This window comes from Oncorhynchus kisutch, linkage group LG28 (assembly GCF_002021735.2).
Source record: "Oncorhynchus kisutch isolate 150728-3 linkage group LG28, Okis_V2, whole genome shotgun sequence".
Classification (NCBI taxonomy): Eukaryota; Metazoa; Chordata; class Actinopteri; order Salmoniformes; family Salmonidae; genus Oncorhynchus; species Oncorhynchus kisutch.
Window position 1 is genome coordinate 44,723,572 of NC_034201.2, and position 23,103 is coordinate 44,746,674.

A 23,103-nucleotide genomic window follows, 5' to 3' on the forward strand; every position below is an offset into this window, starting at 1 on the left:
TTGGAGCTAGAAACACAAGCATTACTGCACTGTTGGAGCTAGACACACAAGCATTACTGCCCTGTTGGAGCTAGAAACACCAGCATTACTGCCCCGTTGGAGCCAGAAACACAAGCATTACTGCCCCGTTGGAGCTAGAAACACCAGCATTACTGCCCTGTTGGAGCTAGCAACACAAGCATTACTGCCCTGTTGGAGCTAGAAACACCAGCATTACTGCTCTGTTGGAGCTAGAAACACAAGCATTACTGCCCCGTTGGAGCTAGAAACACAAGCATTACTGCCCCGTTGGAGCTAGAAACACCAGCATTACTGCCCTGTTGGAGCTAGAATAGAGCTAGAAACACCAGCATTACTGCCCTGTTGGAGCTAGAATAGAGCTAGAAACACAATCATTATTGCCCTGTTGGAGCTAGAATAGAGCTAGAAACACAACCATTACTGCCCTGTTGGAGCTAGAATAGAGCTAGAAACACAAGCATTACTGCCCTGTTGGAGCTAGAAACACAAGCATTACTGCCCCGTTGGAGCTAGAAACACCAGCATTACTGCCCTGCTGGAGCTAGAATAGAGCTAGAAACACAATCATTATTGCCCTGTTGGAGCTAGAAACACAAGCATTACTGCCCTGCTGGAGCTAGAATAGAGCTAGAAACACAATCATTATTGCCCTGTTGGAGCTAGAAACACCAGCATTACTGCCCTGTTGGAGCTAGAAACACAAGCATTTCGCTGCATCGTCGATAACATCTCCAAAACTTAAATTTGATTTGACACAGACACACACCCACACACACGTACACACATTTCTTTGAGGTGAATAAGAGTCTGTCCATCCATCCATCCATGTATCATCATCCCACAGAAAATAACTCGTTTTTTGTTTGTTGTTGTTACAGACACTCTTACAAACACCTACGTGTTTGTTTTCAACCCATCTAATGCTGACTCACCATCCATCTCTGAAATGCTGAGCAGTGAAGTGAAATGTTCTGGGAATGAACAGAGGGGGGGGAGGGGGGGCTCACCAGAGGAGTCTTGTCTCACATATTGCTCTCCATCCTAAAATGGCATATTTTTCCCTATGTGGAGTATCACTTCTGACCAAAGCCCTATTAGGCTACAATAACATAATGTTATGTTACGGTATGCTTTGAAAGAGCTGAAAGAACGCTCTGCTGGACTGTGATGTCAGGCTGTCTTGCCCTTGCCAGAACGACAACATGGCTGGCACAGGTTGCCTCTCCCAGCACCTCAGACAAAGCAGCCAACAACAGCACTTAGTGTGTGGCCCAACCACAGAGATAGATAGAGGACTTGTCTTTATTTTTGTGCCATTATAGCTGAGTGTTGAGTTGCCTGGACGTTTAAATTTTTTTAATTGAACCTTTATTTAACTCACTATTTCAAAATACAATCGTGAGGAAAACATACTGCTGGTGAAAAGAGAAGACTGTCAACTCCCCCCAGCACCCCCAACTAAACATCTTCCACAGGCCTTCCCACGGCTATACCTACACTGTTTTGAATAGGCCTATATATGGATAAAATGGGTTCAGGGTAGGCCTATCACAACATCAGAACTTGCAAGTGCTATGATCCCACTGATTTAATATATATATATATATATATATATACTCCGGAGTAGAGAATATTGGTATATCCAGAGACCAAAAAGCTGAACAAATAAACACATTTTTGATTTGTAGGAGGGAATTGCATTGGGTCAAATGATTCATTTCCAATGATTTACCACCCGCTAGTGTCTGTTATTGTGCCAGATGAAGCAAGCTGGCAGGCTAGTTGTTAGCTGTAGCCTGTCTCTTTCTGGTAGAGGACTCCATCACACAGCACACATAGGAGCTGCCAAGGCAGGACTCCGTCACACAGCACACATAGGAGCTGCCAAGGCAGGACTCCATCACACAGCAACAGTACACATACTGTAGGAGCTGCCAAGGCAGGACTCCATCACACAGCAACAGTACACATACTGTAGGAGCTGCCAAGGCAGGACTCTATCACACAGCAACAGTACACATACTGTAGGAGCTGCCAAGGCAGGACTCCATCACACAGCACCAGTAGACATACTGTAGGAGCTGCCAATGCAGGACTCCATCACACAGCACCAGTACACATACTGTAGGAGCTGCCAAGGCAGGACTCCATCACACAGCAACAGTACACATACTGTAGGAGCTGCCAAGGCAGGACTCCATCACACAGCAACAGTAGACATACTATAGGAGCTGCCAAGGCAGGACTCCATCACACAGCACCAGTACACATACTGTAGGAGCTGCCAAGGCCTCGCTGGTTCCTCTACAGTCACTTCTGCTGATTCCCAAACACTGTTTTATGTACTCTCTCTTACTCTCTCTCTCTCTCTCTGTTTCTCTCTCTCTCTCTCTCTCTGTCTCTCTCTCTCTCTCGCTCTCTCTCTCTTTCTCTCTCTCTCTCTCTCTCTCTCTCTCTCTCTCTTTCTCTCTCAGTGCCAAGGCCTCACTGTTGTCTCTATCTCTTGACAGAGCTGTTTCATGTAGCCTCTCTATCTCTCGTGACAGAGTTGTGTCATGAAGTCTTTCTCTCTCTCTCTCATGACAGAGCTGTTTCATATAGTCTCTCTCTCCCGTGAACTAGAGCTGTATCATGATCATGTAGTCTTTCTCCCATGAATGAGCTGTTTCATATAGTCTCTCTCTCCCGTGAACTAGAGCTGTATCATGATCATGTAGTCTTTCTCCCATGAAAGAGCTGTTTCATGAAGTTTCTCTCCTGTGAACGAGAGCTGTTTCATGTAGTCTTTCTCTCGCCACAAAGCTGGCGAGCGTACATCATGGGAGATTTGAGTCCGGGTTCCCAACTTAGCCACAGAGGACCCTTAAGGGCCCTGGTCAAATGTAGTGCACTAAATAGGGAATAGGGGGCTGTTTGGTATGCAGCCTGAGAGACTGAGCAATGGAGGTATGAGGGTCTGGATTGTGTCTCCCTCTCCTGCTAGCTACACCATAAAAGCTTCATTTGGCCAGTCAGTGAAGTCACGGCTCATTTAGACTCTTAAGTCTCTGTGTTCTAGAACTCTCCTGCTTCTCCACGGTTAAATAACAGTAACACCAGACCTGCCTGGGTTCAAATTGGATTTGTTTTTAAAGTTTTTTTAATCTAATACAAGAGTTTTATTAAGGGTGCATTTGTAAATTCACTCTAGTCATCTAATCCGATTTCAGAGCACTCTCATCTGAGTGTGCCAGAGAGAACTCTCGTCTGAGTGTGCCAGAGAGAACTCTCGTCTGAGTGTGCCAGAGCGCAGAATAACGGATGAATTTAAAAACGCACCCGTTGAATATGACCAGTGTCAGTAAATGTCGGCAAAAAACGTAAATAAACAGTTGCCAGCAGCACAGTTACAGTCACTAATGCTCTGGATTATACGACAGCCTAACCAGCTCTGCTGGGGCGAGTCAAATGGTCAGAGTGTGTTCTCCCATTTGTTCTCCCATTTGTATCTGGAAGTAGCTTGCGAGCTACACAACTTTAGCCAGTTAGCTTGGGTGCTTGACTGCCGTTGCGAGGTCAGAATGTTTGGATCAACCCTACTTCTTGACCTGAGTGTCCAGTGTACGTTCTGAACGCCCCGAGAGTGATACGCTCTGAATTTACCAACAGACAATCTGACAACGCTCTGAATTTACCAACGACCCAAGGGCACTCTGACAAACTGGAGGCAATATACGAACACAGCCTATTGTTTGTAAGTCTGTCTGGAGTGCCAGATGGGCCAGGTTTGGAGTTGCACTTCTGGGGACTGTTCCATTGGTTCCATTGGGCCAGGCAAGCTCAATCTGTCATAAAACAAGTACTATTTGAAACCAGGTCTGCAGAACAGAGTTTTTTTTTTCTCTGAACGGGATTGTGTTGCTGGAAGCTCCATTTGATTTGTTTGTAATTTTAAAGGATTTTACTCCGCTAAGTTCTACATACCAGAAAAAGCTGTTGTCAGTACTCTGAGGTAAGTGGTACGGGTCAGGAAATCTCACTTGGAGAATGTGTCTCTGGAAAGTTTCAGAAACTCTAGTGAATGCGTACTGTAGTACTTGATGGTAATATGGGAACTTTCGGCAGAACTTGATGATTTGAAAGCCATGGCATATTCACACAGGGAACGGCAGGGTCAAGAGTATGGGTCTAAGTGACTGTTTAAATAATAATACATGGGACTTATAGAGCACTTTTAAACAACCCAAAGTCACTTTACAACAGAGATGAAACAAGAAACAAAACAGAACATCGCCAGACTAAACTCTCCTGCAACCCGCCTCACCCAATGTGGTACGGATCTGCTATTTTTATACTTTAGAACCGGAACCCCCATCAGAAGCTAGCCAGCTAACTAGCTATTAGCTAATAGTCAGTTAGCCACTGCTAGCGGTCCTCACCGTTAACTCGGACATCAGCCAGCCTCAGCTTGGTTAATACCTGCCAGTCTGCACAGCACGATATCAACCCAGAGCATATCGGACTGCTTTTTCTCTACCACATCTCCTGATTCCTACCACAAGCTCTGAACCTTTACGCCGGATCATCGCAGCTAGCCAGCTGGTATCTGAGTGGCTACTCCTAGCTAACATCTCTGTCCCGAAGCAAGCACCAGTTAGCCTGGAGCTAGGCTTGAGCTAGGCCCATCTCCTGGCTAGCCAAAGAGGTCCACCAGCCAATTATTGGGCTACAATACCTCTTTTGCCAATTGGCCTGGACCCTTTACTGCCGACACGGAGCCCCGCCGATCCATCACGACTGGTCTGCCGAGGTAACCGTCTGAGGTGGTTTCAACAGGCTCTTCCATTGCGCCGCCGCCGGATGCCCATCTGCTAGCTCCGGCCCACTAGCTGTCTGAATAGCCATGTCTCCAGCTCGCCTAGCGTAGCAGCGAGCGACTACGGAATTGGATCCCTGACTCATCTAGTGGATCCTATGATCGGTCAGCTACACATGCCTCTCCCTAATGACAATATGCCTTGTCTATTGCTGTTTTGGTTAGTGATTATTGTCTTATTTAACTGTAGAGCCTCCAGCACTGCCCAATATGCCTTAGATAGCCCTTTTGTTCCACCCCCCACACATGCGGTGACCTCACCTGGCTTAACTGGTGCCTCTAGAGACAAAACCTCTCTCATCGTCACTCAATGCCTAGGTTTACCTCCACTGTACTCACACCCTAGCATACCCTTGTCTGTACATTATGCCTTGAATCTATTCTATTCTTCTGCGCCCAGAAATCTGCTACTTTTACTCTCTGTTCTGAACGCACTAGACGACCAGTTCTTATAGCCTTTAGCTGTACCTTTATCCTACTCTTCCTCTGTTCCTCTGGTGATGTAGAGGTTAACCTCTCTTAGGTAGGGGGCAGTATTTTCACGTTCGGATGAAAAGCGTGCCCAAAGTAAACTGCCTGTTACTCAGGCCCAGTAGCTATGATATGCATATTGGTAGAATTGGATAGAAAACACTCTAAAGTTTCTAAAACAGTTCAAATGAGGTCTTTGAGTATAACAGAACTGATATGGCAGGCAAACCATCCAAAAAAGAATAATTTCAGCCTTCCACTGTTTTCAATGGCTTTCATGTTTATTATGAGGCGAAGTCCTCCCAGATTGCAGTTCCTAAGGCTTCCACTAGATGTCTTTAGAAAGAGTCTTTAGAAAGAGCTTTAGGCTAGTTGTAGTTTTTCTAAGAGGCTCCCATTTTGGCTGTAGTGTTTCCATGCGAGTGGGTGAAAGCGCGTTCTTTGTTATTTATCTCCGGTAATGAACATACTACTCTCTGTCTTAAATGTGATAATTTATTTACGTATTAGGGTACCTGAGGTTTGATTATAAATGATGTTTGACTTGTTTGTCAAACGACCACCCCTCATCACTGTCAAACGCTCCCTAAAACACTTCAGCAAGCTGGCCTTTCTAATCGACCTGGCCCGGGTATACTGGAAGGATATTGACCTCATCCTGTCAGTAGAGGATGTCTGGTTGCTCTTTAAAAGTGTTTTTCTTGTCATCTTAGATAAGCATGCCCCATTCAAAAAATGTAGAACTAAGAACAGATATAGCCCTTGGTTCATCCCAGACTTGACTGCCCTTGATCAGCACAAAAACATCCTGTGGCGTTCTGCATTAGCATCGAATAGCCCCCGCGATGTGCAACTTTTCAGGGAAGTCAGGAACCTATATACTCAGGCAGTTAGGAAAGCTAAGGCTAGCTTTTTCAAACATAAATTTGCATCCTGTTGCACTAATTCCAAAAGGTTTTGGGACACTGTGAAGTCCATGGAGAATAAGAGCACCTCCTCCCAGCTGCCCACTGCACTGAGGCTAGGAAACACTGTCACCACCGATAAATCTATGATAATCGATCATTTCAAGAAGCATTTTTCTACGGCTGGCCATGCTTTCCACCTGGCTACCCCATCCCCAGCCGACAGCTCAGCACCCCCTGCAGCAACCTCTCCCCCTACTGTGTTTATTTATTTTGCTCCTTTGCACCCCATTAATTTTTATTTCTACTTTGCACATTCTTCCACTGCAAATCTACCATTCCAGTGTTTTACTTGCTATATTCTATTTACTTCGCCACCATGGTCTTTTTTGCCTTTACCTCCCTTATCTCACCTCATTTGCTCACATCGTATATAGACTTGTTTCCATTGTATTATTGACTGTATGTTTGTTTTACTCCATGTGTAACTCTGTGTTGTTGTATGTGTCGACCTGTTTTGCTTTATCTTGGCCAGGTTGCAATTGTAACTGAGAACTTGTTCTCAACTAGTCTACCTGGTTAAATAAAGGTGAAATAAAGAAAATAAAAATAAATATCCTCTGTCTATTCTCCTGTTGTCCTCTCTATATTCTCCTGTTGTCCTCTCTATATTCTCCTGTTGTCCTCTCTATATTCTCCTGTTGTCCTCTCTATATTCTCCTGTTGTCCTCTCTATATTCTCCTGTTGTCCTCTCTATATTCTCCTGTTGTCCTCTCTATATTCTCCTGTTGTCCTCTCTATATTCTCCTGTTGTCCTCTTGTCCTCTCTATATTCTCCTGTTGTCCTCTCTATATTCTCCTGTTGTCCTCTCTATATTCTCCTGTTGTCCTCTCTATATTCTCCTGTTGTCCTCTCTATATTCTCCTGTTGTCCTCTCTATATTCTCCTGTTGTCCTCTGTCTATTCTCCTGTTGTCCTCTCTCTGTCCCCCTGTTGTCCTCTCTCTGTCCCCCTGTTGTCCTCTCTCTGTCCCCCTGTTGTCCTCTCTCTGTCCCCCTGTTGTCCTGTTGTCCTCTCTCTGTCCCCCTGTTGTCCTCTCTCTGTCCCCCTGTTGTCCTCTCTCTGTCCCCCTGTTGTCCTCTGTCTATTCCCCTGTTGTCCTCTCTCTATCCCCCTGTTGTCCTCTCTCTATCCCCCTCTTGTCCTCTCTCTATCCCCCTGTTGTCCTCTCTCTGTCCCCCTGTTGTCCTGTTCTCCTCTCTCTATCCCCCTGTTGTGCTCTCTCTGTCCCCCTGTAGTCCTTTTGTCTGTTTTACTTGAAGATGCTGTAGCAGTCGCTGCACTAAAGCAGAATCAAGTGTTCCAAATTTGTGCCACTTTCCTGTGGAGACTTTTAACAAAAGCCATCTTGGTTTTAGACAATCGATCGATCATGGTGAAAGCAGGTCACCTTGCCTAGTTCCCCGAATCCCTGTTTGTCTCTGAACAATCTAGAGCAGAGCTAAAAATACAGCCCTGAACAGGACAGAACATTTCTTTGAGAGAGAGAGACCTAAGAGAGAGAGAGAGAGAGACCTAAGAGAGAGACCTAATAACATTTCTTTGGAGCCTCTCATTTGGAGAGTGAGAGAGAGAGATAGACCTAAGAGAGAGACCTAATAACATTTCTTTGGAGCCTCTCATTTGGAGAGTGAGAGAGAGAGATAGACCTAAGAGAGAGACCTAATAACATTTCTTTGGAGCCTCTCATTTGGAGAGCGAGAGAGAGAGAGAGACCTAAGAGAGAGACCTAATAACATTTCTTTGGAGCCTCTCATTTGGAGAGCGAGAGAGAGAGAGACCTAAGAGAGAGACCTAATAACATTTCTTTGGAGCCTCTCATTTGGAGAGCGAGAGAGAGAGAGACCTAAGAGAGAGACCTAATAACATTTCTTTGGAGCCTCTCATTTGGAGAGCGAGAGAGAGAGAGAGACCTAAGAGAGAGACCTAATAACATTTCTTTGGAGCCTCTCATTTGGAGAGCGAGAGAGAGAGAGACCTAAGAGAGAGACCTAATAACATTTCTTTGGAGCCTCTCATTTGGAGAGCGAGAGAGAGAGAGACCTAAGAGAGAGACCTAATAACATTTCTTTGGAGCCTCTCATTTGGAGAGCGAGAGAGAGAGAGACCTAAGAGAGAGACCTAATAACATTTCTTTGGAGCCTCTCATTTGGAGAGCGAGAGAGAGAGAGACCTAAGAGAGAGACCTAATAACATTTCTTTGGAGCCTCTCATTTGGAGAGCGAGAGAGAGAGAGACCTAAGAGAGAGACCTAATAACATTTCTTTGGAGCCTCTCATTTGGAGAGCGAGAGAGAGAGAGACCTAAGAGAGAGACCTAATAACATTTCTCCGCAGCGTCCTCCTTTTTGGGAACATGGAGGAACCCTGTTTTTGGCCCCAGTGTAGTCTGTCTGTTTTACAGTAGAGCCCTTACTTAGAGCGTTACCCTGGATCACTCTCTCATGTTGTCATAACTCCTAGTTTCATATTCACTCGACAACAGTATGTGAGAAGTTGTAATCTAGGTATTGGATTTCAGTATATTCAGATTGTAACTTGGTAAAAAAATATATTGTGGGGGGGGGGGATTTAAACTCATTTGAAAATGATGTCATAAAGAGCACATGTTCAACTGTATAAAGAGGTTAAATGAAAAAAAATTACTATCGTAAGTGCCTGTTAAAGTGCCAAATAAAGTGACATGGTTGACCATAACAGGGTTGACACTTCTACTCGGATCTTAAATCAGCCGTAAATCCCCTTGTGGCAGAGGGGATGGAAGCTTGTTGTGTGCAACAGGGAGGGGCATTAGGAATGCAAGTTTCACAAAAACATTTTTAAAGTTGACTTGTTCTGCTCGACCCACTCAGTTTTCCACCACAAAACACCAGAAAATGGCCAAAAAGAGTAGAACCAACTCACCTGCTTTTACACTATGATTTTACCTATTAGATGTTTAATGTTTCTTTAGGAAGAAATATAGGAAAATAAATACGTTCACCATGTTAAAATGAGAGTTAAGTTCACGTAACGGGGTTGACCTTAAAATGAGGGAGGGACATAAATGAATCATTAATCGCATTTAATAAATAAATGATATTCAGAAATTATTTTGTCAAAGTAACAAAATAACTAGGGCTTTACATTGATGGATACAATTTGGAGAAATGTTGGGGGTAAAGTGGGTTAAAATCTTCCTAGAAGTCAGAGGAGCATACTGTAATAACTCTTTATTCATAAAATATATATATATTTTTTTTTAATCAAATCAAATCAAATCAAAGGTATTTATATAAATAAATACATCAGCTGATATCTCAAAGTGCTGTACAGAAACCCAGTCTAAAACCCCAAACAGCAAGCAATGCAGGTGTAGAAGCAATAAATCAGATTTATTGAATTCTCCATGTGGTCGATATTAACAAGAAATTATAATATAACAGGCTTTTAAAATCCAATATTACCGTTTCTACTTCAAATATCAATGGGAGGCAAAAGACACTCTTTTCGTGGAATGACCCACCGGTCGACGTTGTAAATTGACACAGTACATGGACATGTTACTAATGGTTAACAGGTGAACTCACTTCTGTCCACAGTCAAACGAGGGAAATGCTCGACCACCACTCAGCACTGTAGAATTTGTCTTCATGACAGTGTTAATCTATGGATGGGGGTTATATTATATCTTCACACTTTGGTCATATACTGTACTGTAGATTGCAAGGACACACAGTGTGATATGAAGGTTATTGTACAGCAGCACACACACACGCGCGCGCGCGCGCACACACACACACACACACACACACACACACACACACACACACACACACACACACACACACACACACACACACCACACACCACACACACACACACAATATATCAGTTTATTATAAACTGACTGGTTTGAGTGGTTTGAGCCCTGAATGCTGATTGGCTGAACAGCCGTGGTTTAACAGACCGTATACCACGGGTATGACAAAGCATTTATTTTTGACTGCTCTAATTATGCATGCCAAAGAATTCCCTCTTTGTCAAGACATGAAATGTGTCTGATATGATACTGTATCTCTTCCAACAAGAGCTGTACTCTGTGGAAATAAGGGAAAGGAAGTTAAACTATCAAATGTAATTGTCTGTTTAGGGAGGTAGGTAGCCTAATGGTTAGAGTGTAGAGGAGGTAGGTAGCCTAGTGGTTAGATTGTAGAGGTGGCAGGGTAGCCTAGTGGTTAGAGCGTAGAGGTGGCAGGGTAGCCTAGTGGTTAGAGCATAGGGGTGGCAGGGTAGCCTAGTGGTTAGAGCGTAGAGGTGGCAGGGTAGCCTAGTGGTTAGAGCGTAGAGGTGGCAGGGTAGCCTAGTGGTTAGAGCGTAGAGGTGGCAGGGTAGCCTAGTGGTTAGAGCGTCGAGGTGGCAGGGTAGCCTAGTGGTTAGAGCGTAGAGGTGGCAGGTAGCCTAGTGGTTAGAGTGTTGGACTAGTAACCGGAAGGTTGCAAGTTCAAACCCCCGAGCTGACAAGGTACAAATCTGTCATTCTGCCCCTGAACAGGCAGTTAACCCACTGTTCCTAGGCTGTCATTGAAAATAAATAATTTGTTCTTAACTGACTTGCCTAGTAAAATCTAGGACTGTTATTGAGGACAGGTTAGAGATGATTAGCTGGGTTAAGTTTGAATGTACAAAGTTGTGTGATATAAATATGTAAAAGAGGAAAGCCAATTACAAAGAAGAATTGTAATATATTGCTATCTGAAGACCAGACACTGCTTGGATTGTTTTGAATTAAAAACACACTTTTGATTCGTTTGTCTCTGTGTTGTCTTTCTTTCTTCTGTCTTTTAGATGTGCCTGCTCATTAGGGACTTCATTGTGAAACCAAAACTTTGAAATATTTTCAAAGACAAGTCAGGCTCCACAGTCATTAAATTATCGCAGCCTTTGTGTCAATGGAACTTAAAATGCATTCCATTTTTTGTGGGACAAAATGACAAAACTTTAAAATAGTGGTTGTCTATATTTCACTTGCAATCATGGTACTGTGTGTCCTCTTTAACATTGTTTCTCAAACTTCGTTTGTGCCAGGACATGGCCTTCTTCCTCTGGGGACTGCTTGCATAAAATAATAATTGACAATAACTTTTTTTAAATTCAAAACACCAATTATTCTGTGCGTTTTCTCAAAATGGTTCAAAGCTAGACCCAATGAAAGCGGGGGAGGCGTTTCCCTGAAATTGATTAAATCGTTTTTTTCCTTCTCATCAATCTACACACAATACCCCATATTGACATCACAATACCCCATAATGACATCACAATACCCCATAATGACATCACAATACCCCATAATGACATCACAATACCCTATAATGACATCACAATACCCCATAATGACATCACAATACCCCATAATTACATCATACATTACAATTACATCAGTGGTCTAAGGCTGTGCCACCAGAGACTCTGTGTTCGAGACCAGGCTCTGTCGGAGCTAGCCGTAACCGGGAGGTCCAGCTAGCCGTAACCTTTGTAACCTAGCACCTTTTGTCATTTTAGGCAAAAAAATCAAATTAAAAGGGTCGGATCCTTATGAAGAACAAATTCTTATTTACAATGACGGCCTCCCAGCCAAACCTTATGGGACTCCCAATCACAGCACCGCCCTATGGGACTCCCAATCACAGCACCGCCCTATGGGACTCCCAATCACAGCTCCGCCCTATGGGACTCCCAATCACAGCACCGCCCTATGGGACTCCCAATCACAGCACCGCCCTATGGGACTCCCAATCACAGCACCGCCCTATGGGACTCCCAATCACAGCACCGCCCTATGGGACTCCCAATCACAGCACCGCCCTATGGGACTCCCAATCACAGCACCGCCCTATGGGACTCCCAATCACAGCACCGCCCTATGGGACTCCCAATCACAGCACCGCCCTATGGGACTCCCAATCACAGCACCGCCCTATGGGACTCCCAATCACAACACCGCCCTATGGGACTCCCAATCACAGCACCGCCCTATGGGACTCCCAATCACAGCACCGCCCTATGGGACTCCCAATCACAGCACCGCCCTATGGGACTCCCAATCACAGCACCGCCCTATGGGACTCCCAATCACAGCACCGCCCTATGGGACTCCCAATCACAGCACCGCCCTATGGGACTCCCAATCACAGCACCGCCCTATGGGACTCCCAATCACAGCCGGTTGAGATATAGTCTGGATTCAATCCAGGGTGTCTGTAGATGAGATGCTGTGCGTTAGAATGCTGCGCTACTCGGGAGCCCTAATATGTCATATAACAAGATATAATAGTAGGCTAGAATATAGGCCTATTACAAATATTACATCTGAAACGTTCAAGATAAAAAGTAGATAAGACAAAAGCTTTAGTAAAGCATTAAGGTAGTTACCCAAAATGTGCTTAACAAGCTTCAAGTTGTATTAGTTGTATGTACGGGACACACATGGTATACATCGTCCAATGAAATGCTCACTTGCAGGTTCCTTCTCGCCAATGCAACAACAATAAGAAATACCCTAACCAGCCCAACACTACACTCTACCCCTAACCAGCCCAACACTACACTCTACCCCTAACCAGCCCAACACTACACTCTACCCCTAACCAGCCCAACACTACACTCTACCCCTAACCAGCCCAGCACTACACTCTACCCCTAACCAGCCCAACACTACACTCTACCCCTAACCAGCCCAACACTACACTCTACCCCTAACCAGCCCAGCCCAACACTACACTCTACCCCTAACCAGCCCAACACTACACTCTACCCCTAACCAGCCCAACACTACACTCTACCCCTAACCAGCCCAGCCCAACACTACACTCTACCCCTAACCAGCCCAACACTACACTCTACCCCTAACCAGCCCAGCCCAACACTACACTCTACCCCTAACCAGCCCAACACTACACTCTACCCCTAACCAGCCCAACACTACACTCTACCCCTAACCAGCCCAGCCCAACACTACACTCTACCCCTAACCAGCCCAACACTACACTCTACCCCTAACCAGCCCAGCCCAACACTACACTCTACCCCTAACCAGCCCAACACTACACTCTACCCCTAACCAGCCCAGCCCAACACTACACTCTACCCCTAACCAGCCCAACACTACACTCTACCCCTAACCAGCCCAACACTACACTCTACCCCTAACCAGCCCAACACTACACTCTACCCCTAACCAGCCCAACACTACACTCTACCCCTAACCAGCCCAACACTACACTCTACCCCTAACCAGCCCAACACTACACTCTACCCCTAACCAGCCCAACACTACACTCTACCCCTAACCAGTCCAACACTACGCTCTGCAGGAACATGGTTGGAGACCCCTACCTACCCTAACCAGCACGACACAACACTCAAGCTTCAAGTTGTATTAGTTGTATGTACGGGACACACATGGTATACATCGTCCAATGAAAGGCTCACTTGCAGGTTCCTTCTCGCCAATGCAACAACAATAACAACTAATAAAACATAATAATATGTGCTTAACCATTGAATACTGACTGATACATTGGGATGAATAGTATTTTGGGGTAAGATGTGATGTAGGCAGTTCAAACCAGGGTCAGTCAGGTTGGATGCTGCATGGTGCTACTGCGTAGTACTGGTGATCTGGATGCTGCATCGTGCTACTGCGTAGTACTGGTGATCTGGATGCTGCATGGTGCTACTGCATAGTACTGGTGATCTGGAGGCTGCATGGTGCTACTAAGTAGTACTGGTGATCTGGAGGCTGCATGGTGCTACTGTGCAGTACTGGTGATCTGGATGCTGCATGGTGCTACTGCGTAGTACTGGTGATCTGGATGCTGCATGGTGCTACTGCGTAGTACTGGTGATCTGGAGGCTGCATCGTGCTACTGCGTAGTACTGGTGATCTGGATGCTGTATCGTGCTACTGCGTAGTACTGGTGATCTGGATGTGCTGTCTAGCCAACTCCTAGGGTCATTGTCAAGCAATTTGGCATATACTGTACAGCACATACAGATCTGGGACCAGGCTACTCAAACAACATATGGGCGGCAGATTGCAAGTTCGAATCCACTAGCTGAAAAATCGATCGATGTGCCCTCGAGCAAGGCACTTAACCCTAATAGCTCCAGGGTCTGCGTTCACAATGGCAGACCCTGGACGTGACCTCACTCTCTGAGGGTGTCTCAGGGGGAGTTGGGATATGTAAAATAACACATTTACAAATGACAATGTGAAATAGGACAAATATAAGCTCCCACCAAGTTGTTATTTATGAATCCAAATCAACTTCCTATTGAATTGCATTACCTTCATTCCTAATCCCTCCATTGATTCTGGAATCTGGAGCCCCATCTTGCCAATCTATTTCTATCACTCTGCTGTCCTTTCTTTTGCTTTGTGTCTTGGCAGGACATGCAGGTGTCAAACATTAATTTACAACCCATTTCTTAGCCTGTGAAGTGAAGGGAGAAGGTCCTAGTTCAGTACTCAGCTGCTCCCATCTCTCTCTCTCTCTCTCTCTCTCTCTCTCTCTCTCTCTCTCTCTCTCCCTCATGTCCCCCCCCTCCCCTCTCTCTCTCTCTCCCTCATACCCCCCCCCTCTCTCTCTCTCTCTCTCTCTCTCCCTCATGCCCCACCTCCCCCCTCTCTCTCTCTCTCTCTCTCTCTCTCTCCCTCATGCCCCCCCCTCTCTCTCTCTCTCAATTCAATTCAATTCAAGGGCTTTATTGGCATGGGAAACATGTGAGGTAGACAACATACAAAGTGAATATATAAAGTGAAAAACAACCAAAATTAACAGTAAACATTACACATACAGAAGTTTCAAAACAGTAAAGACATTACAAATGTCATATTATATATATATACAGTGTTCTAACAATGTACAAATGGCTAAAGGACACAAGATAAAATAAATAAGCATAAATATGGGTTGTATTTACAATGGTGTTTGTTCTTCACTGGTTGCCCTTTTCTCGTGGCAACAGGTCACAAATCTTGCTGCTGTGATGGCACACTGTGGAATTTCACCCAGTAGATATGGGAGTTTTTCAAAATTTGATTTGTTTTCGAATTCTTTTTTTTGATCTGTGTAATCTGAGGGAAATATGTCTCTCTAATATGGTCATACATTGGGCAGGAGGTTAGGAAGTGCAGCTCAGTTTCCACCTCATTTTGTGGGCAGTGAGCACATAGCCTGTCTTCTCTTGAGAGCCATGTCTGCCTACGGCGGCCTTTCTCAATAGCAAGGCTATGCTCACTGAGTCTGTACATAGTCAAGGCTTTCCTTAATTTTGGGTCAGTCACAGTGGTCAGGTATTCTGCCGCTGTGTACTCTCTGTGTAGGGCCAAATAGCATTCTAGTTTGCTCTGTTTTTTTGTTAATTCTTTCCAATGTGTTAAGTAGTTATCTTTTTGTTTTCTCATGATTTGGTTGGGTCTAATTGTGCTGCTGTCCTGGGGCTCTGTAGTGTGTGTTTGTGTTTGTGAACAGAGCCCCAGGACCAGCTTGCTTAGGGGACTCTTCTCCAGGTTCATCTCTCTGTAGGTGATGGCTTTGTTATGGAAGGTTTGTGAATCGCTTCCTTTTAGGTGGTTGTAGAATTTAGCAGCTCTTTTCTGGATTTTGATAATTAGTGGGTATCGGCCTAATTCTGTTCTGCATGCATTATTTGGTGTTCTACGTTGTACACGGAGGATATTTTAGCAGAATTCTGCGTGCAGAGTCTCAATTTGGTGTTTGTCCCATTTTGTGAAGTCTTGGTTGGTGAGCGGACCCCAGACCTCACAACCATAAAGGGCAATGGGCTCTATGACTGATTCAAGTATTTTTAGCCAAATCCTAATTGGTATGTTGAAATGTATGTTTCTTTTGATGGCATAGAATGCCCTTCTTGCCTTGTCTCTCAGATCGTTCACAGCTTTGTGGAAGTTACCTGTGGTGCTGATGTTTAGGCCAAGGTATGTATAGTTTTTTGTGTGCTCTAGGGCAACAGTGTCTAGATGGAATTTGTATTTGTGGTCCTGGTGACTGGACCTTTTTTGGAACACCATTATTTTGGTCTTACTGAGATTTACTGTCAGGGCCCAGGTCTGACAGAATCTGTGCATAAGATCTAGGTGCTGCTGTAGGCCCTCCTTGGTTGGTGACAGAAGCACCAGATCATCAGCAAACAGCAGACATTTGACTTCGGATTCTAGCAGGGGGAGGCCGGGTGCTGCAGACTTTTCTAGTGCCCGCGCCAATTCGTTGATATATATGTTGAAGAGGGTGGGGCTTAAGCTGCATCCCTGTCTAACCCCACGACCCTGTGTGAAGAAATGTGTGTGTTTTTTGCCAATTTTAACCGCACACTTGTTGTTTGTGTACATGGATTTTATAATGTCGTATGTTTTACCCCCAACACCACTTTCCATCAGTTTGTATAGCAGACCCTCATGCCAGATTGAGTCGAAGGCTTTTTTGAAATCAACAAAGCATGAGAAGACTTTGCCTTTGTTTTGGTTTGTTTGGTTGTCAATTAGGGTGTGCAGTGTGAATACATGGTCTGTTGTACGGTAATTTGGTAAAAAGCCAATTTGACATTTGCTCAGTACATTGTTTTCATTGAGGAAATGTACGAGTCTGCTGTTAATAATAATGCAGAGGATTTTCCCAAGGTTACTGTTGACACATATTCCACGGTAGTTATTGGGGTCAAATTTGTCTCCACTTTTGTGGATTGGGGTGATCAGTCCTTGGTTCCAAATATTGGGGAAGATGCCAGAGCTAAGTATGATGTTAAAGAGTTTTAGTATAGCCAATTGGAATTTGTTGTCTGTATATTTGATCATTTCATTGAGGATACCATCAACACCACAGGCCTTTTTGGGTTGGAGGGTTTTTATTTTGTCCTGTAACTCTTTCAATGTAATTGGAGAATCCAGTGGGTTCTGGTAGTCTTTAATAGTTGATTCTAAGATCTGTGTTTGATCATGTATATGTTTTTGCTCTTTATTCTTTGTTATAGAGCTCATGCCCCTCCCCCCTCTCTCTCTCTCTCTCTCTCTCTCTCTCTCTCTCTCTCTCTCTCTCTCTCCCTCATGCTCCCCCCTCCCTCCCGTCTCTTTCTCTCTCTCTCTAGCTTCTGCTCACAGGACAGCTAATAGCATCGTATTATCATGATACACAGAAGTCAGAGATGTGAGCAATCCTTCAGTGACGCCACTGTCACACTCCCACCCATGTCCCCTCTCTCCTCAAACCCCCATCACAACATTCTTTGTGTCACATGCCATGTTTTTTTTTATTAGTCTGGCTCTCTATTAGATAAAACTGACTCAATATCTAAAGGCCAGTGAATTGGCATCGTCAAAGCTGCGTTCATCTCCTTCTCTCTTGCTATTCTCAAACTATGCAGAGTGATATTTAAACAATAAGGTCCGAGGGGCTGTGGTATATTGCCAATATATCATGGCTAAGTGGCTGTTCTTATGTACGACGCAGGGAGACTATTTAAAGGGAACTCCTTCAAGACTGTTGGAAAAGCATTCCATGTGAAGCTGGTTGAGAGAATGCCAAGTGTGTGCAAAGCTGTCATCAAGGCAAAGGGTGGCTACTTTGAAGAATCTCAAATACAAAATATATTTTGATTTGTTTAACACTTTTTTGGGGGTTACTATATGATTCCATATGTGTTACTTTATAGTTTTGATGTCTTCAGTATTATTCTACAATGTAGAAAATAGTTTAAAAAATAAAGAAAAACCCTTGAATGAGTAGGTGTTGTAAAACCTTTGACTGGTAGTGTGTAACCAGCACATGGTCAAGCCTGATGATGTGATGTCTTTGTCTCCACTACCTCCCTCTCCATCTGTTCCCAGGCAGCCTGATTGATCGTCATAATGAGACCTACTTCTTGGTCCCAACTTGAGACAGGAAGGGCAGTGGTAGGTCACATCCCACGAGGATCCTGGGTAATTGAGTAGTTTAAATAACCCGGCAGGAAGATGACACACTGATTGAACTCAACCCATATAGATATCCCTCCACCCATATTTAGCTGCTACTTCACATCACACCGCACCAGCTATTGTCTCTGATTGCATAGGGACAGAAACAGGCAATGTTTTTGATGTAAATTCTCTTCGTCACTCATTTCATTCTAGGCTAGAGACTTTTCTGCCAGCCCAGCAGGACCCACCTGTAGTATCAGGGGGAGGCTAGCCTCGATTCCAAGCTTCCTCCACACAACCAAGTGATGAACAAGACTTGGGGGTGTGGCAACGTGAGAACGGGGGGAGGCATAGTGATGATGGGTAGCTACTCAGGGCTCTGAGTGACAAAGGGGTGACGATGGGTCTCTATGGTCTGCCATGTTTATCTCTGCCTGTCCCTCTGATGGCAGTGGGGTTGAGTAGAGTTGAGGCTGCCAGGGCCCCATTGGCTGTTGAAATATGACCCTGGATGTTCTGGGTGTTTGTGTCTTGACCAGGCAGACGTGGAGGTCAAGAAGCACTGGGCACTGACAGCACCTGGTTCTCTTTCTCTCTCTCGGTTTCTCTCTCTTCTCTCTCTCTCTCTCTCTCTCTCTCTCTCTCTCTCTCTCTCTCTCTCTCTCTCTCTCTCTCGGTCGCTCTCTCTTCTCTCTCTCTCGGTCTCTCTCTCTTCTCTTTCTTTCTGTCTCTCTCTGTCACTTCAGAATGCATTGCCAACACCTGACTGGCCAGATAGATCAAACAGGACCTGGTTGAGAATAATTCTTAGTCTAAGCTGTTGATTTCGAATTTTATGACCCTTTTAGGACATTCGGTAGGTATTTACTACAATTGCACATGGTATACCATATAGCACAGTATGCATAGTGTAGCATTGAATAACACTTTCATAAATGTTTTTTTTAAAAAGGTAGTCTTAGGGTCAGGCATTAACCTGGTTAAGGTTTGGCATAGACTTAAAACAAACTACTAATTTTTATTTTTGCATTTTTTGCATTGAACTTGCAACCTTTGAAATTATAGGCAGATGATTACGCTCATCTGCCATCCCCAACACCCAGCAAACCTGAAACCTACTAGAAGGTAACAGCACTCGTGTTGCCACTAGTGACCTTTTGGGTGTAGAATACTGACTTGGGTTGGGGGTGACCTGGCTGAGTCTACTGGCCAGAAGAAACTGTAATCTTCAGATGTATTTAAAACCACACAAATTAGAAGTGTGTTGTCATATTTATTCCAGATAATGTTAAACCAGGTCTCTCTGTTGATTTGAGGTGATGTAAGTTCATCTTTCACTGCATATTCTCCCATAAAGAAATCCCTACCATGGATTTGTTTCTCCTGGATCAAGGCTACTTGCAGGGTCAGGAACCATCTGACTATTTCTTAAAAAATCACAACTTTTAAGCTCTCAAAGGCAGTCGACCCAGCACTACTATGCTGCTGCTGGTAAAGATGTATTTGGTATTAAACATGTAATGATAACCAAACAATGCACCACCCTCTGGAGAGCCCTGCGGACGCCTGCGGTGTAGTTGCCGTACCAGGTGGTGATACAACACGACAGGATGCTCTCAATGGCGCATCTGTAAAAGTTTGTGAAGGTCTTGGGGCCTCCTGAGGTCGAAGAGGCGCTGTTGCGTCTTCTTCACCACACTGTCTGTGTTGGTGGACCATTTCAGATTGTCAGTGATGTATGCACACCGAGCTCCGTTTCCAAAGCAAAAGTAAATGATTATTTACAAATCATTAATATCATTGTCATTGTTTTTCACCAGCTTACTTACCAAAATATGAACTCAACATGCAGCAATTTCAAAGATTTTACCGAGTTACAGTTCACAAGGAAATAAGTCAATTTAAATAAATTTGTGAGGCCCTAATCTATGGATGTCACGTGATTGGGCAGGGGCAAAGCCATGGGTGGGCCTGGGAGGGCACAGGCCCACCCACTTAGGAGATAGGCCCAGCCAATCAGAATGTGTTTTTCCCCACAAAAGGGATTTATTACAGACAGAAATACTCTTCTGTTTCATCAGCTGTCCGGGTGGCTCGTCTCAGACCATCCCGCTGGTGAAGAAGCCGGATGTGGAGGTCCTGGGCTGGCGTGGTTACACGTGGTCTGTGGATGTGCGGCCATTTGGACGTACTGCCAAATTCTCTTAAACAATGTTGGAGGCGGCTTATGGTAGAGAAATGAACATTTCATTCTCTGCCAACAGCTCTGTGTCACGCTCGTCGTCGAGGAAAGGATCAGACCAAGGTGCAGCGTGGTACATTTTTCTTTATTATAAATGTCGCCAACAAAACAAGAAACAACAAAAATGAATGTGAAGCTTACTAGGGCTATACAGGCCACTAACAAAGACAACTACCCACATATACACAAAGGGAAAAAGGCTGCCTAAGTATGATTCCCAACCAGAGACAACGATAGACATCTGTCCCTGATTGAGAACCATACCCGGGCCAAAACATAGAAACAAAGAACATAGAGTTTCCCACCCAAGTCACACCCTGACCAACCAAACATAGAGAATAAAAAAATCTCTACGGTCAGGGCGTGATACTCTGGTGGATATTTCTGCAGTCATCATTCCATATGCATGCTCCCTCAAAACGAGACATCTTTGGCATTGTGACAAAACTGCACATTTTAGTGGCTTTTTATTGTCCCCAGCACAAAGTGCACCTGTGTAATGATCATGCTGTTTAATCAGCTTCTTGATATGCCACACCTGTCAGGTGGATGGATTATTTTGGCAAAGAAGAAATGCTCACTAACAGGGATGTAAACAAATGTGTGCTCAACATTTGAGATAAATAATATTTTTGTGTGTATGGAACATTCCTGGGATCTTTTATTTCAGCTCATGCGTTTATATTTTTGTCATGTTCCTGGAACCATTCCTGGACAATCCTACCCATGTGTCATTGTGGCATTATCCTGCAAAAAAAAAAAAATTGTTGATGGATACAGAGCTGCCACAAAGGGCAATTAAGTTCAGAATCCTGTGGCATTCGAACTTTGCTCCACTTTTATCAAGAGGCCCATGAAAACACACCCCACACCACCAACACCACCAACACCAACACACCATCACACCACCAACACCAGCCTGCAATGTTGACACACGGCATAATGGATGCATGTACTGGTGGTTTTCTCCATACCCTAGTCCTCCCATCAGTGTGAAACAGCAGGCATCAAGGATTAATCAGAGCAGGCAATGTTTTTTCCAATTCTCCAGTGTTTTATTGAAAGAAGTGTAACTCTGTAAGGTCGTCGGCTGCCTCATTTGTTGTGAAGGTACGATGAGTTGTGCATTCTTTTATGCGTCTTTGGGAAACAATGTTGTGTTGGACTGTCAGTTGACTCTCTGTCAGTTGACTAACTAACTGTCTAACTGTCTGTTGACTCGCTGTCAGTTGACTAACTAACTGTCTAACTGTCAGTTGACTCGCTGTCAGTTGACTAACTGTCTAACTGTCAGTTGACTCGCTGTCAGTTGACTAACTAACTGTCTAACTGTCAGTTGACTCGCTGTCAGTTGACTAACTAACTGTCTGTTGCTCTGAACAATTTGTGTTAAGCTCCTTGGTCCTTTTTCATCAATGACCCATGTTCATCAATGACCCTTTGGGTGGTGGACGATTGTTGATACACAAGGTAAACTGCTGAGTGTGAAAAACCCAGCAGCGTTGCAGTTCTTGACACACTCAAACCGGTGCGCCTGGCACCTACTACCATACCCTTTTCAAAGGCACTTAAATATTTTGTCTTGCCCATTTACCCTCTGAATGACACACATACACAATCCATGTCTCAATTGTCTCCCCCCAATAATTTACAATGATTGAAGTGAATTTAACAAGTGACATCAATAAGGGATCATAACTTTCACCTGGATTCACCTGGTCAGTCTGTGTCATGGAAAGAGCAGGTGTTCCTAATGTTTCGTACACTCAGTGTATATGTCAATATATTATTTTCTGTATGGGACACACACATGCACACACAGAGGCACTCGGCTCCAACAGCGCACTGCTTTGGCACAGATAGAGAGAGAGATATCAGAGGTAGAGAAAGGAAAGTACAAAGATAGATTAAAAGACTGGAAAGTGAATAAATCTACAAAGAAACACACACCTCGAAAGTGTAGGGGAAGAGAGGGAGTAGAGGAGGAGAGGGAGTAGAGGAGGAGAGGAGGAGAGGGAGTAGAGGGAGAGAGGGAGTAGGGGAGGAGAGGGAGAGAGGGAGTAGAGGAGGAGAGGATGAGAGGGAGTAGAGGAGGAGAGGGAGTAGGGGAGGAGAGGGAGTAGAGGAGGAGAGGATGAGAGGGAGTAGAGGAGGAGAGGGAGTAGGGGAGGAGAGGGAGTAGAGGAGGAGAGGAGGAGAGGAAGAGAGGAAGAGAGGGAGGAAAGGAGGAGAGGGAGTAGATGGAGAGAGGGAGTAGAGGAGGAGAGGGAGAGAAGGAGTAGAGGAGGAGAGGAAGAGAGGAAGAGAGGGAGGAAAGGAGGAGAGGGAGTAGAGGGAGAGAGGGAGAGAGGGAGTAGAGGAGGAGAGGATGAGAGGGAGTAGAGGAGGAGAGGGAGTAGAGGAAGAGAGGGAGTAGGGGAGAGAGGGAGTAGAGGAAGAGAGGGAGTAGGGGAGAGAGGGAGTAGAGGAAGAGAGGGAGTAGAGGAGGAGAGGGAGTAGAGGAGGAGAGGAGGAGAGGAAGAGAGGAAGAGAGGGAGGAAAGGAGGAGAGGGAGTAGATGGAGAGAAGGAGTAGGGAGAGAGAGGAGTAGGG